The sequence below is a fragment of the Micrasema longulum genome, unplaced genomic scaffold (genome assembly GCF_059751315.1).
Source record: "Micrasema longulum isolate JH-2025_06_02 unplaced genomic scaffold, ASM5975131v1 h1tg000322l, whole genome shotgun sequence".
NCBI classification, from domain to species: Eukaryota; Metazoa; Arthropoda; class Insecta; order Trichoptera; family Brachycentridae; genus Micrasema; species Micrasema longulum.
The window spans coordinates 1,077,717-1,090,916 of NW_028277526.1; the positions used below are offsets into that span (position 1 = coordinate 1,077,717).

At 30.8% G+C, this 13,200-nt stretch overlaps 3 long non-coding RNA genes across 3 annotated transcripts; 2 read left to right on the plus strand and 1 right to left on the minus strand.

Moving 5' to 3' along the window:
- Positions 1 to 229: 229 nt before the first annotated feature.
- On the plus strand, positions 230 to 12,442 carry LOC148282513 (uncharacterized; the record flags this gene model as incomplete). Its single annotated transcript, XR_015822079.1, has 2 exons — positions 230 to 591; positions 12,384 to 12,442. It is a non-coding gene; the product is annotated as an uncharacterized LOC148282513 (long non-coding RNA).
- LOC148282514 (uncharacterized) lies at positions 2,646 to 4,980 on the plus strand. Its single transcript, XR_015822081.1, has 3 exons — positions 2,646 to 3,015; positions 3,416 to 3,506; positions 4,335 to 4,980. It is a non-coding gene; the product is annotated as an uncharacterized LOC148282514 (long non-coding RNA).
- LOC148282515 (uncharacterized) lies at positions 8,726 to 10,767 on the minus strand. Its single transcript, XR_015822082.1, has 2 exons — positions 10,315 to 10,767; positions 8,726 to 10,195 (listed from the first exon to the last, which is right to left on the minus strand). It is a non-coding gene; the product is annotated as an uncharacterized LOC148282515 (long non-coding RNA).
- Positions 12,443 to 13,200: the final 758 nt, after the last annotated feature.

A 13,200-nucleotide genomic window follows, 5' to 3' on the forward strand; every position in this document is an offset into this window, starting at 1 on the left:
CAGCGAGGAATTCGACCATTTTCTGTGGTTTTTCAGTAAAACGCAAACATATCGCTGTGTAAAATTTACTGAAAACGTTTTCCAAATTATAATCTGTTTTACCGACGTTATAATAATACATCTAGTATGAAAAATATCCGTTAGATGCCTCTATCACAAATAAGTATGATTCTCAAATAATACAACTAATATCGATTTTCATGTTTTATATTTTTGGCTACAGGAGATGTGGAAAGTGAAGCCTCTATTTACATTTTAACGGTCGTAATTCACATTATAAAGGCTTAAGGTTTATTTTTCTGCACCTGGTAGATTACTAATACATTGTGTTATTGATTTTGTGTTGTGAACAAAGGACGTCACTTTGTAAACATTGTGTGTTATGTATTATATTAATGAAAAGTGAAGTTTTGTTAGCCGATATTTAGTTTTTAAAACGCGTAATAATGTCTCCCAACCCTGAGGCATCAGGGCTATCGGCCGGAGTACGCGGACCAACTTTCCTAGAGGTCTCTGAACACAATTTCACCTGGCCAAGTGAAAACGGCTCATTCGAGGAAGCCGGAACTGTCAATTACACTCTAGCGGCAGGTTTGGGAAATATAATGTTTTTGTTTTTTTTCGCTTATTTCTGAATGGCTGTTTCTTAATTCTTCATAGCGAAGAATTCTTCCATGATTTGTAACAACAATATATTTTTTAACAGCAAAGACATATTTAACTGTAGTAAACGTGCATTTAAATTGAGAATTTGTCAACACTTTTTATTTCATTCTGCTCCTTTATAATTTGTTTTTTATATTTTAACTTTTTATCTATTCACTAGTATCAAACACACACATTTACTCTTTCAAACCCACCCTTTCACATATACACCCTCACAAACACAACCTCCAATACCAAACTGGGACTGAAGTAGGGCACACATGGAAATACTTTTATGTGTGCTTTTATAATAATAATAAAATGGTAATTATTTTTAAAAAGATATTGATTAAAAACAAAAATTTGTTTACTCTTCTAAAACGGGGAAGCAGGCAGTTTGATACATAGTTTTTTTTTTTTTTTGATTAATTTATTTATTTTAAAAAGATGTATGTAAATAGATAGAAAAAATGATTTCTAGTTTTAATGGTAATGACATAGGCTTTTGATATTCGTTGTATATTTATATTTTGCGTACATTTACTGTTTAATTTTTTAATCTGGAATTAGGGCACACATAAACATATTTTTATGTGTGCTCTAGTAATGATACTATATTTATTTATTTTTATTTATTTATTTATTTAATTTTACAATACGCCCAAGGGGCATTTACAAAAAATATATATATACGTATATCTCGTTTATATATAATGTTAAATGTATTATGTCTTAACTTTAAGTTTGATAAAAATGTTTTCTTTAAGTAAATTACGAGTACATGAAAATAACATTTTTATATGTATAAATTAATATGTAATATATTTTCTTTACTAACTTTGTATACTTTGTGGAAATCTGTTATTAGTTCCGAGTTTATACACTACATTTGTTTGTTTACTATAAATATGTATGTAGAACTGTTGATTTCCCAAATTAAATAGTTTTAAATATATATATATATATATATATTCGTGATAACAATAACTTTAAAAAATACACTATTTACTGCCTTAAATCCCTAGTTAGGCAGTTTAGATGACTCACCAGCAAAAACAACCAAAAAATATACGTATACTTTTACTACTCAATTAACCTTTTTTATAAATAATAAAATGTTAATTGCTGTTATCAATATGTAACAATAGAAAAATATTTTTTTAAAATCTTCTCTCATACTAAAACTAGGGTTTCCTAGGACAGCGGTGCCCGTATCTTAACGGCCGTAGTGAACGGTGATGCGGTGGACAGCCGTCGTAACGGAGACTATAGTCCTTAAAATATAAGATGATTAGAATAACAGTTGTCAAAAAAACTGACGACATAACTTTGTAGTAACGTCTAAGGAGTGATTTATATTGACACGAAAAATCATTCGTATTTGGTAAGTTAATTTTTTTTTTAATACGATTCTTGACATATAAATCAACATAAATATATAAAATCAACTTTAAAACTTAAAAAAAACTCAAATAAACCTAATTATTAACGACGTTCTTACAAGGTTACATCATTTTGCAAAAACGTTACAGATGGGACAAATTGATCACTGTAAATTGATCGAATAAAAAAAACCGTTTGATAATGTTCACGAAAAAAGTATGAATGTCTTATTTTTAGTGAATAATTGTATTCAACACACTATAATAGGCTTGTTTTTGCATTTTTTTTATTAATTTTCGGAAACAGAGTTTCATGTTTGCATGAAAAAACTGATAAAATCGATTTGATCGGTACATGATCAGTGATCAGTAATTTCCATCACTATTGATTTGAGTTTGACAGCTGTCATTCTAATTATCTTACATTTAAATGACTATAGAGAGTGTTTTCCTAGGAAAAGGGTGTTGAGAAATGTTATCATAACATTTATCAACACCATTTTCACTCTCTAGTCAAGTTACGACGGCTGTCCAACGCATCACCGTTCACTACAGCTGTTAAGATACGGGCACCGCTGTCCTAGGAAACCCTAGCTTAAGCTATGGTTTCCTAAGACAGCGGTACCGTCACAAAGCGGCCGTCACGGGACGGCGGATGACGTCATTAAAACGTTGACTATGTAAATCAATGGCGCTGGTTTCCTAGAGAGCGTTGACCGTGAACGTAACGTCGAAGCAACGGTGCCGCCATTTGCAGGACGGCCGTCACAGCGGTGCGAACTGTTTTCGAACGGTTTTTGTCGCGAAGCGGTGACCGTTTGGCTGTCAAAATGAGTGCAAACGTGGTGCGGAATGTTGAAAATGTCGAAATATTGATTAATTTTGTAAAAATCATGACGATTTATGTAATGGAAAGGCAAAGACTATTAAAAAGTCGAGTTGAAACAAAGTTCGTGAAGAAATATCGGGACAACGCTTGAAATATCAGGTATGTACTAAAATGTAAATAACAATAGAATCATATAAAAATAACAGAGCAAATGTTTATAAGCTACAAGAAAAAAGTTAAGCATCTATCATAATGTTATTTTTCTAATTCAAAACATGTATTATAACATTGTTTATACGTAATAGATTCCAAGGAATCCTAACCTATTTATTGTGTCTGCAGATAATTGGTTGAATTCTATATTAAAATTTCGTAAGGTATCCAAAGTAAAATGCTTTTATTGGATTCAATTATCCTTTTATTTTTTTTATTTACAAGGGTGTAAAATGTGACGCATTTTGTCTTGTAAGGACATTATCAAACTTTTTATTAGGTTACCTTACCAAATCCTAACCTATTTTGAAGTTGACATTTTATGAAATAACACACAACATTTCAGATTAAAAGTCACATGGGTGTGATTTAAAATAAGGAGTTCTCCATGAATATTAAAGAGCCAAGAAAAATGCCTGGAACATAATCTTAACAGAGTAAGTTTGATGAATTTTAAATAAAATATGCCCTTTGAACATGAAATGAATACAACAAATTTGTCGATGGATACAAATAAGTATACCAATGTAATTCTTGTATGAACATTACTATAATATTTTTTCTGCATTAATTATTACATTTATTTATTCTAGAAAGCTACAAACACCAAAGAGTAGTCACCAACATAAACAATTTTTGTTACAACTGAGAGGGAAAACATTTTTGAGAAGGGAATACTGAATTTGCGTCGTAGGTGAATTGGTTCAGGCGAATAAATCTCACCCAAATGATAAAAGTTTCAGCTCTTTGACTTCACAAAAGAAAACAGATGGAAGAGTTGAGGAAATGTGATGTTAAAACATAGGCAGAATGGAGAATGTTACAATGTGTAAAATGCCTACTTCAACCAGCCTATGACAGAGCATAAGCCCTGTAAGTGCCTAGACTTCCATATTCCCTTCTCGAAAATGTTTTCCCTCTCTGTTGCAACAAATTTAGAACTAGATAACTCCCTAGGGAGGAAATCCAGCCTGTCTGCAAACATTGGACATACTCAAAACATTGTTTTTAATGAGTAAACTAATGGCACAGAAAAACGATTAAATATAGACATACTTGGGACTTATTAATACATTTGTTCCAGGATTCTTATCACCGAATTCAATTAAATAATATGGTATGTAAATGAGCTCCCATTTATATTTGAGACAAGTTCAAACTAGTTTTATAGCAACTCCATAAACACCAGTAATAAGTTCTTATTTAGATACATAAGGTAGGTTGCAATAACTTTCCTGTATATTCATTGTGAATTTTATTTTCAGAATAAGTACATACTACAAAATTATTTTCACCCAAGTGTAGATCAAGATATGAGTAGTGAGAGGGTAGATACTCTCCCGATAGTACTACTAGATTTGCTGTGCGAGTCGAACTCAAATGTTTGCCAGCAGAAATTACTAGGCTTCCGAGCGATTTCTTCACTGCCTCAACATGCAAGGACAAGGGGACATTCGTCAACGACCTACGACTCAGACTCGCAGACATCAGACAAACACCAGGCATCCACCACAGTCCAAAGAAAACCTTTATCCACAAAGAACTTCTCAACACGAGCCACGTATTTATATTTACTGACTGCCACAGAAGACCATTCCAGAACGCCATACAATGTAGAACAGACGGGAGACAAGACTTTCTGAAATCTACCTTCACTATTGTGATGGAAAAATCCAATGACACCATACCCACAGCAGTACTTACTTCGGACTCACCAGATCCACCTCCAGGAAGGCAGACACTCCCCTGAAATGAACACTTCCCAGAATAATACTGATCATAAAAACAAAAATGTACTAATAAATATGAGCAAACTATTTTTACCTGGATGCAAATTATGTTTTAAATACCTCTTATGAATGTACACATTATTGTAATTCCATTTTGTATTATAATTTTATATGTATTCTTCTCCGTTTTTTATATCATGAGAAATGTAGTTTATACTCACATAATATATTTTCTATTACATAATATTTATGTAAATTTAGGATTATAATGAAAAATCCTCAAGTATGCTATACTAAAATGATTTCGTGTTTAGCATTAGGTCTTATACTCATATATATACATATAACTCATAAAATATTAGTTCTTTATACAAATATGAACCAAACTTTTCTTCTTTAAATATCTCTTTGTAAAAAGAGATATTTAAAGAAAAAAAGACAATAAATTTAAGTTAATTTAAAAAAACATCTTAAAAAAATAATAACATATTATGGTAAAAAAAGCAATATATTATTTTTAAATGCTATTCTAAAAGTAATTCAAATAAGTTTAAAAATATAAAACCAGCAGTGAAAAAAGAAAGAATAAAAGTCTTTCAAGTGAAATGTAAAAGAGCATCAGAAATTCAAATATATTAAAAAAATATTTTGTACTTTCTCCAGCCTGTCAATATAAGTAATGTATTGTGGATTCCAAATTATGGATGTAAATTCTAGGTGAGTACTTACATAGCTATAATAGAGTAATAATGAATTGATTACAATGTCTGCTTTGTAATGACAAATATATTCTTTATGTTTGTTGTTACTATGTAAAATACTATATTATATTTTGACAGACTAATAAAATGAATTTAATTATGATTCAAAGAGGTTGGATATATACTTGTATGATAGGGAGCAGATGATATTCCTAAAGAGTTAAAAGTTATACAATACTGTGTTGTGGGGTACATAAATTATTAGTTAAACGCTGAAGACATTTTGGTTTCGAACTTACAGTTTGTAGTTATGTATATTATTACATATGGAAGTTATAAGTATATATTATGGTGTCTGTAAGAAGTAAGTGTATAATAATTGTAATTTTTCAGAAGAAATCTGTACAGTTTATATATAGTAAGCAATATTAAGTTCTGATGTTCCAGTATAAATTGTTACTACAATTATTACAAGTTTATATATGTATATTAAAGAAAACGTAAAGTAAAGTGAATTCTGGTTCTTTTGTTTTACAAAGAGATATTTAAAGAAGAAAAGTTTGGTTCATATTTGTATAAAAGTACAAATATTATATGAGTTACATATAATATATGCGTATAAGACCTAATGCTAAGTAATCTCACGAAATGTAAGAAAGCATCAGAAATTCAAATGTTTTAAAAAATATGTTGTACTTTCTCCAGCCTGTCAATATAAGTAATGTTTTGTGGTTTGTAAGTTATGAATGCAAATTCTAGGTGAGTACTTACATAGCTATAATAGAGTAATAATGAATTAATAACAATGTCTGCTTTGTAATGACAAATGTATTCTTTATATTTGTTGTTACTATGTAAAATACTATATTATATTTTGACAGACTAATAAAATGAATTTAATTATGATTCTAAGAGGTTGGACATATACTTGTATGATATGGAGCAGATGATATTCCTAAAGAATTAAAAGTTATACAATACTGTGTTGTGAGGTACATAAATTATTAGTTAAACGCTGAAGACATTTTGGTTTCGAACTTACAGTTTGTAGTTTATTTATTTATTTTATTTTATTAAATATTTGGGTAAATCATAAGAACGCAAATATTTCTTTTTTTTAAAAAATAAAAAATAAGTATTAAAAACAACAACTTTTTAACATAAAAAGACCAATAAAGTTTTCATAAATTAAAAAGATATAAACATTAAATGTGACAAAAAAATAAAAAATAGATAAGAATTTTAAATGAGAAAAGAATAATTAGTTATGTATATTATTACATATGAAAGTTATAAGTATATATTATGGTGTCTGTAAGAAGTAAGTGTATAATGATTGTAATTTTTCAGAAGAAATCTGTAGAGTTTATATATGGTAAGCAATATTAAGTTCTGATGTTCCAGTATAAATTGTTACTATAATATTTACAAGTTCATAAATGAATATTAAAGAAAACATAAAGTAAAGTGAATTCTGGTTCTTTTGTTTTACAAAGAGATATTTAAAAAAGAAAAGTTTAGTTCATATTTGTATAAAAGTACAAATATTATATTAGTTACATATATATGGGTATAAGACCTAATGCTAAACAAGAAATCGTTTTAGTATCGTTATCGTTTGAGAATTTTTCATTATGATCTTAAATTTACATAAATATTATGCAATAGAGAATATATTATGTGAGTATAAACTCCATTTCTCATGATTTACAAAAAGGAGAAGAATACATATAAAATTATAATACAAAATGGAATAACAATAATGTGTATATTCATAAGAGGTATTAAAAACATAATTTACATAAAATTTTGCGTACTATAAAACTATGTAATAGTACTTAATGTTTCCTAAATAAAAGAAAAAAGTATTTCTTTTTCTTATTTCTGTTTACAGGATATCATGATTTGTTCACCAAAACACTAGAAATTGGCCCTGTGAAGGAATAGAACGCACCAAGATCAGTTACAAATAAAAATGTAGTTATTGCATATATTATTTTTATTTAATCAAAAACATACACCTTTTATTTTATAAATTATTATGTAATGTATTTTTTAAAATTATTTGAGTATGATCTTCTTCTTCTCTGGTCTCAATCCTAGGATTGGCTGGCAGCAATTCCTTTCATTCTTCTCCTCCATTCCTCCCTGTCTTGTGCGGCTCATTTAAAGTCAACATATGATGAGCAGCGCACGTCCTCTAATAGGTCCTCCAGGTACTCTTGGCATGGGCATCCCCTAGAATTTGTTCCCTCGGTCATTCCCTCCATTGCACATGCAGGCCTTCTTGACGTATTACATGACCGATCCATCTCGCTCGCCTTTCGGACAAGGTCCTGAGCAGGTGCCTTCCACCTTCGATTCTTTGGAGAACCTCCTCATTTGTAATGTGGTCTCTCCAGGAAATTCCTAGTAGTCTTCTATAGGACCACATCTCAAAAGCCTCTAGTCTCCGTTTATCTCTTTCGGATAGGCACCATGTCTCGCAGCCATACATCAAGATACTCCATAAATAGGTCTTGATTAGGAGTATTCTTAGTTTTAGGTCTATATTATTTGATTCTTTTATTTTGGACCTTTTATTAAATGCAAGTCTAGCTTGATGTATACGGCTGTCGACCTCGCTCTTAGACCAACCGTCCCACGTTATTTTGCTCCCGAGGTAGAGAAACTCCTTGGTGTTCTTTAGTGGTATTCCCGACATCACTACTCTCATCTGGTGTTGCATTCGGCCTACAGTCAGTAGCTTTGTTTTGTCTTTATTTATCTTCATACTGTAGTTATTTTGAAGAATGCTTTCCATAGTTGTAAGGGCTCTTGCAGTTCTTCTTCACTTTCAGCAACCATAGCAATATCGTCAGCAAACCTTATCATATCCCATTTAGTATGATATTAATAACAATAATTACAGGATTAAATAAACTAAAATTAGTTATTATATAGATGTGATTATAAGTAATTATGATATTTTACAAATTGCAAATATTTATCTATAAATCCAACATACTCAAGGAATACTATTTAAAAGTTTAACATATAACATCAAATCAGAGAGACTAAACATATATTATATAAACTATAAATCATATATTTGTTTTTACATTATAAATTTAAGATGTTTCTATCCCCTTGTATCAAACACACACTCACCCTTTCCACAAACCCACCCTCACACTCATATACACTAACTCTCATATTCACATACCTACCAAAACCTCACTCAACTCCTGCAATATTACAGCACATTTAAATCAAAGCTTTCTCTAACTCTCTAAGACTTGCAAATAAATAATACAATAATAAGCTCCACTCGTTTGACGATAACAGCCGAACCTCGCTTCTAAGTTATCGTTTTGAAATTTACTCAAGAGTAAATATTCTACTTTATGTATGGAAAATATATATAGGATCAACATTGAAAACGCATCCAATGTAGTAATGGGGGATTTAAATTTTTGTACACCTAGAGACTAACTCTCAGGTATTGAGAGTCTCCAAGTTTTTAACCAAAGGGACATGTTTCTTAGAAAATTTTTATGATCTACACTATCTTCTCTAATGGGTTCCTTGTGAAGATTGTTGAATCTCTGAAATTCAAATACACTTTACCCATTTACAATCTTCCACCATCTACAAAATATACTTTTAAAATCTAGAGTACTCTCGGGTTCTACAAACAGTTCTGGATTTTTAGGCGCTACGCACTTTAAACCCACCAATTGTTTTCTCATTAAAAACTTTTAACTCTAGGGATACATTTTGTTTTAGAATGTTGCTTGGATATAGGACTTTGTATGATATCATGTGCCCAAATTTGATCAAGGTTTTTTTTTTCAAGATCATTAATGAATTTCGAATGTTGAAATTGAGCGTCTAATATTATACTGAAATCATTTAAATGAGGATTATTTTGAATTGATCCAATTATTGCAAACACACTTAATAAAATGTAAGTACAGGATCAAATTTGAAAAATAAAGTTCTACTATTATCTAAAGGGTGAGGTAAACTAGGGAGTAATATTTTATCTGTTTGAAACAATTCAAATGCCTTTTTTGTTAATAGCATTATTATCGGATATCAAAGATATTGTGAAGTAGGCCTTGTATACAAACTCCTGACGTCACTGCAACCTGTGAAGATCTATTGTGATGGATTAAATTAATTAAAAACAACTACTGCACAACATCATTATACTTACAGAGGAATATTTTTCTTTAATGAAATGAACAAAGATAATAAAAAGTACAGTCAGGAATACAATATATTTAAGAAAGAAGTAAAAAATTACATCTATAATTCTTCTTTATGTAACACTGATTGAAAACATCGTTAATATCTTTTTTGTAATTTATTTATGTTATTCTAAAATAATCTATTATAAGACGTCACTCCCGATTATGTACACAAGAATTGTTTATTTCTTTTACGTAATGGGAAACGTTAATGTAAATATATGTAATTGATTAATGTAAAAAAAATATATTTAAATTTGTTATTAATAAATTTTTAAAAAAATCTATTGCACCTATAACTTTAAGAAATCCTCTCATACAAAATAAGCCGGATATAACTAGATTTGTTCTGGACACTGGCTTCATTATAATATAGTCCGGTGTTTTTCATGCCAATTGATGTTGATGTTGAAATAGTTTGGTGACTAAATTCGTGTATATCAGCAGAGTCGTCTTGAATCTGGAAGATTTATCAAAAGTTAATATCTATAGGCATTAAACATTTACGTATTTAAAATTGTCAAATGAATTGACAGAAACGATACTTACATATTGCAAAAATTATTATTCATTACATACCTCATTACTACCCCAGTACCGAATAGCAAATAGGCCCTGGAGTTCTACTGGTATTTTCTCATCTCGTTTGTGTCCTTCCAAATCGAGTTTTACTAGAGTAATTATACGCCTCATATTTTCCTTCGAAAAACAGTATTTCTCCTTGAATTCACTGTCTTAAAAATCTTAAAAAGAGTTGACTCTTTTTTTAATACAATTTTCGTGCACGAGAAGGTCGCATGCCTTCGAAAATGTTTAAAATTAAATAAAACTGTGACAAACTATTCATAAATAACGACAAATATGACAGATCGCATTCTAGGGCATATTTTTGACAGATAAGCTGCCGTGGCCGCCAGATATGACAACGTTTTCCTAGGAAACCACTCTCTAGTCACCGTTTCGGCGGCCGTTCACCGCATCACCGTTCGTACGGCCGTTAAGATATCGGCACCGTTTTCCTAGGAAACCCAAGCTTTACGCACTCTCACCCTCATACGCTCACCGTCATCGTTACTTTTTCTTTTCTTTTCCTAACTTTACTGGATTTTTAAAATTGTTTTTCTGTGTAATACTTTACCGGGTTTGCTTTATGCTTTGATGTATGTAATATTATATTGTAATATTACATCGTAATTTTTTTTTAAATGCTGTGATCTTCCTTAGTAAACTAAATTTAAAAAAAATACAAATGCCTGCCTAAAAATACCCTAGAACAGTGCTTTACAACATTTTTAAATACGCGACCCGTTTAGGATTTAAAAATCTGGCGACCCCCGGGGCCTAAGTTTTTTATCCTACTACTCCTTTGTCAGTTATTTAGACCGTAAATGCAAGGTAGGAGGGCGCAGCTGGTATATGTTGTATGTTGTATATGTACGTATGTCTTGTCAACTCTCATTGTTCCTTAATAAAATAAGTAATTATTTCGTTACCTTTAATTTTTGACCCCCTATTTTTAATTAGATTTTCACTTTATTATCGTGCATTCATTAATTGTGTTACTATTCTGTTTTCACTTTGCAATAGGTATCACAATATGTATCCGTATAATCTAAATGGTTACGTAACTGTATTTTGTATTAAAGAATTTGCAAATATTTCAATTCGCAAATGTATTTATAGTTTAAAAATATGAATAAGAGTTTGTACGTAGTTCACCATTTTCTAAATAATTCGACGAACTTCTCTTCGCTAGAAATGCTCTTATAAATATGAATGTAAACTATGTAAATCGCCCTTGAGGTATTTTATTCCGAAAACGGCGCTATTTAAGTTATCCATAATAATAATAATATCATACCTTCGTTTTGCAAGTTCGTTCATATTGAATACCTGTATCCCACTGTAACGCAATCAGAATCGTATTTCGCTCTCGTTTATGCTTTATAAGAACGAACACTGTGCTAACTGCTCTGGCCAATGCTGCGGTAGTTCAATTGGGAGGTATATTCCTCGGGTACTGGACTTCCGTGTCTTCCATCTGGTGAACTCAAACACCGAGATCTCACCCTGTATGGGGCTACATGGCCACAGCCTCGTCTCGTGAGACGTGCGCGAAATTCGCAATATTCTATAACTTCACTAAGAGAATAGTTGAAAAAGAATTTTACAATGAGGAAGTTCAGTGGTTTTTGTTATATTTTTTATTTGTTTATAGACTATTACACTAAGCCAAAAAAATTTTTTTTTCATTTTTATATATCGTATTATCAGCGCTACGATTTTTTTTTACGAAGTTTTGTATTTTTGAAATAACTCCGCGTGTGACGTCAGAGGTTCATTTCCGTTTATTCTCATTCAGTTCTTCCCATTGGTCCAGAAACGACAAGCAGACCGGAAATCTTCCATAGCTCTCAGATCATAGGTTGATTCATATGAACCAGTGACGTCATTCTAAGTAGTGCGTTTTTACTGAAATATTTTTTATTATTTTTTCCGTACATTTTCAAGAAACTTTATTGTACAATTTAATGCTTTAATTTTTACCCCGCGCAAGAAAACTTTTTTTGTATCCAATTTACCGTAAGGCTGAAGTTCCTCATTGTTGAGTGAGAGAAATCTTAGCATACTATTTGTTTTCTTCCCAGGTCCGTGGTACTGGCCATGGTGTGCATTTTGGAAAAGCCCTCAGCATATTACGTTTCAGGTAAATAAAACATTTTCTTTTCTAAAACATTTCTAAAATCTTTGAAATCAATTTCAAAGGAGAGGGAAAACATTTTTGAGAAGGTGTGGCTGAAGTCTAGGCATTTAAGGGGCTTATTTTTTTCTTCACAATACGCCCAAGGGTGATTTACAAAAATAACAGGCAAGTCAGTAATATTTTTAATTCAAAAACACCTTTTTTTATGTGTAAAAACCAAAAAAGCGTGCTGTAATACAAATAAAGAGTAAAACTCAGCACTATTCCGGTAAAGTGACCACTTTAACTATACAATAATAGATTGTACAATCTGTAAATGCCTGGACGTCCCATAAACATCTCAATAATGTTTTTTATATCTGTTATCATTGTTACTCAAAATACTGTTATGTTTATGTTTGTTTATTCTACATACTAGAACGTTTAAGTTTGTAAGTAAAAATTATTGATGGAAGTTCATTGTAATTCATTATGGAAATAAAAGACGAGTGATACTCTAATCCACAAATTTGGAATATGAAGTGACCGGTTTCATCACTTTCGTGACATCTTCGAGACCCAGTACAGATCACATACTGTGCTTTATGAAAGAAAGAGCATAAAATAAACAAGATCGCGCGAGATATCGTGTATTTAATAAGCATTTGTAATGTTAATTAAATCAGAAATAAAGAAGGCCGAAGAACGCTGACTGAATATGAAATGTGGGGAAATGGGATTAATGAAAAATTGTCACGGTTGTCTCGTTATTGACTGGACAT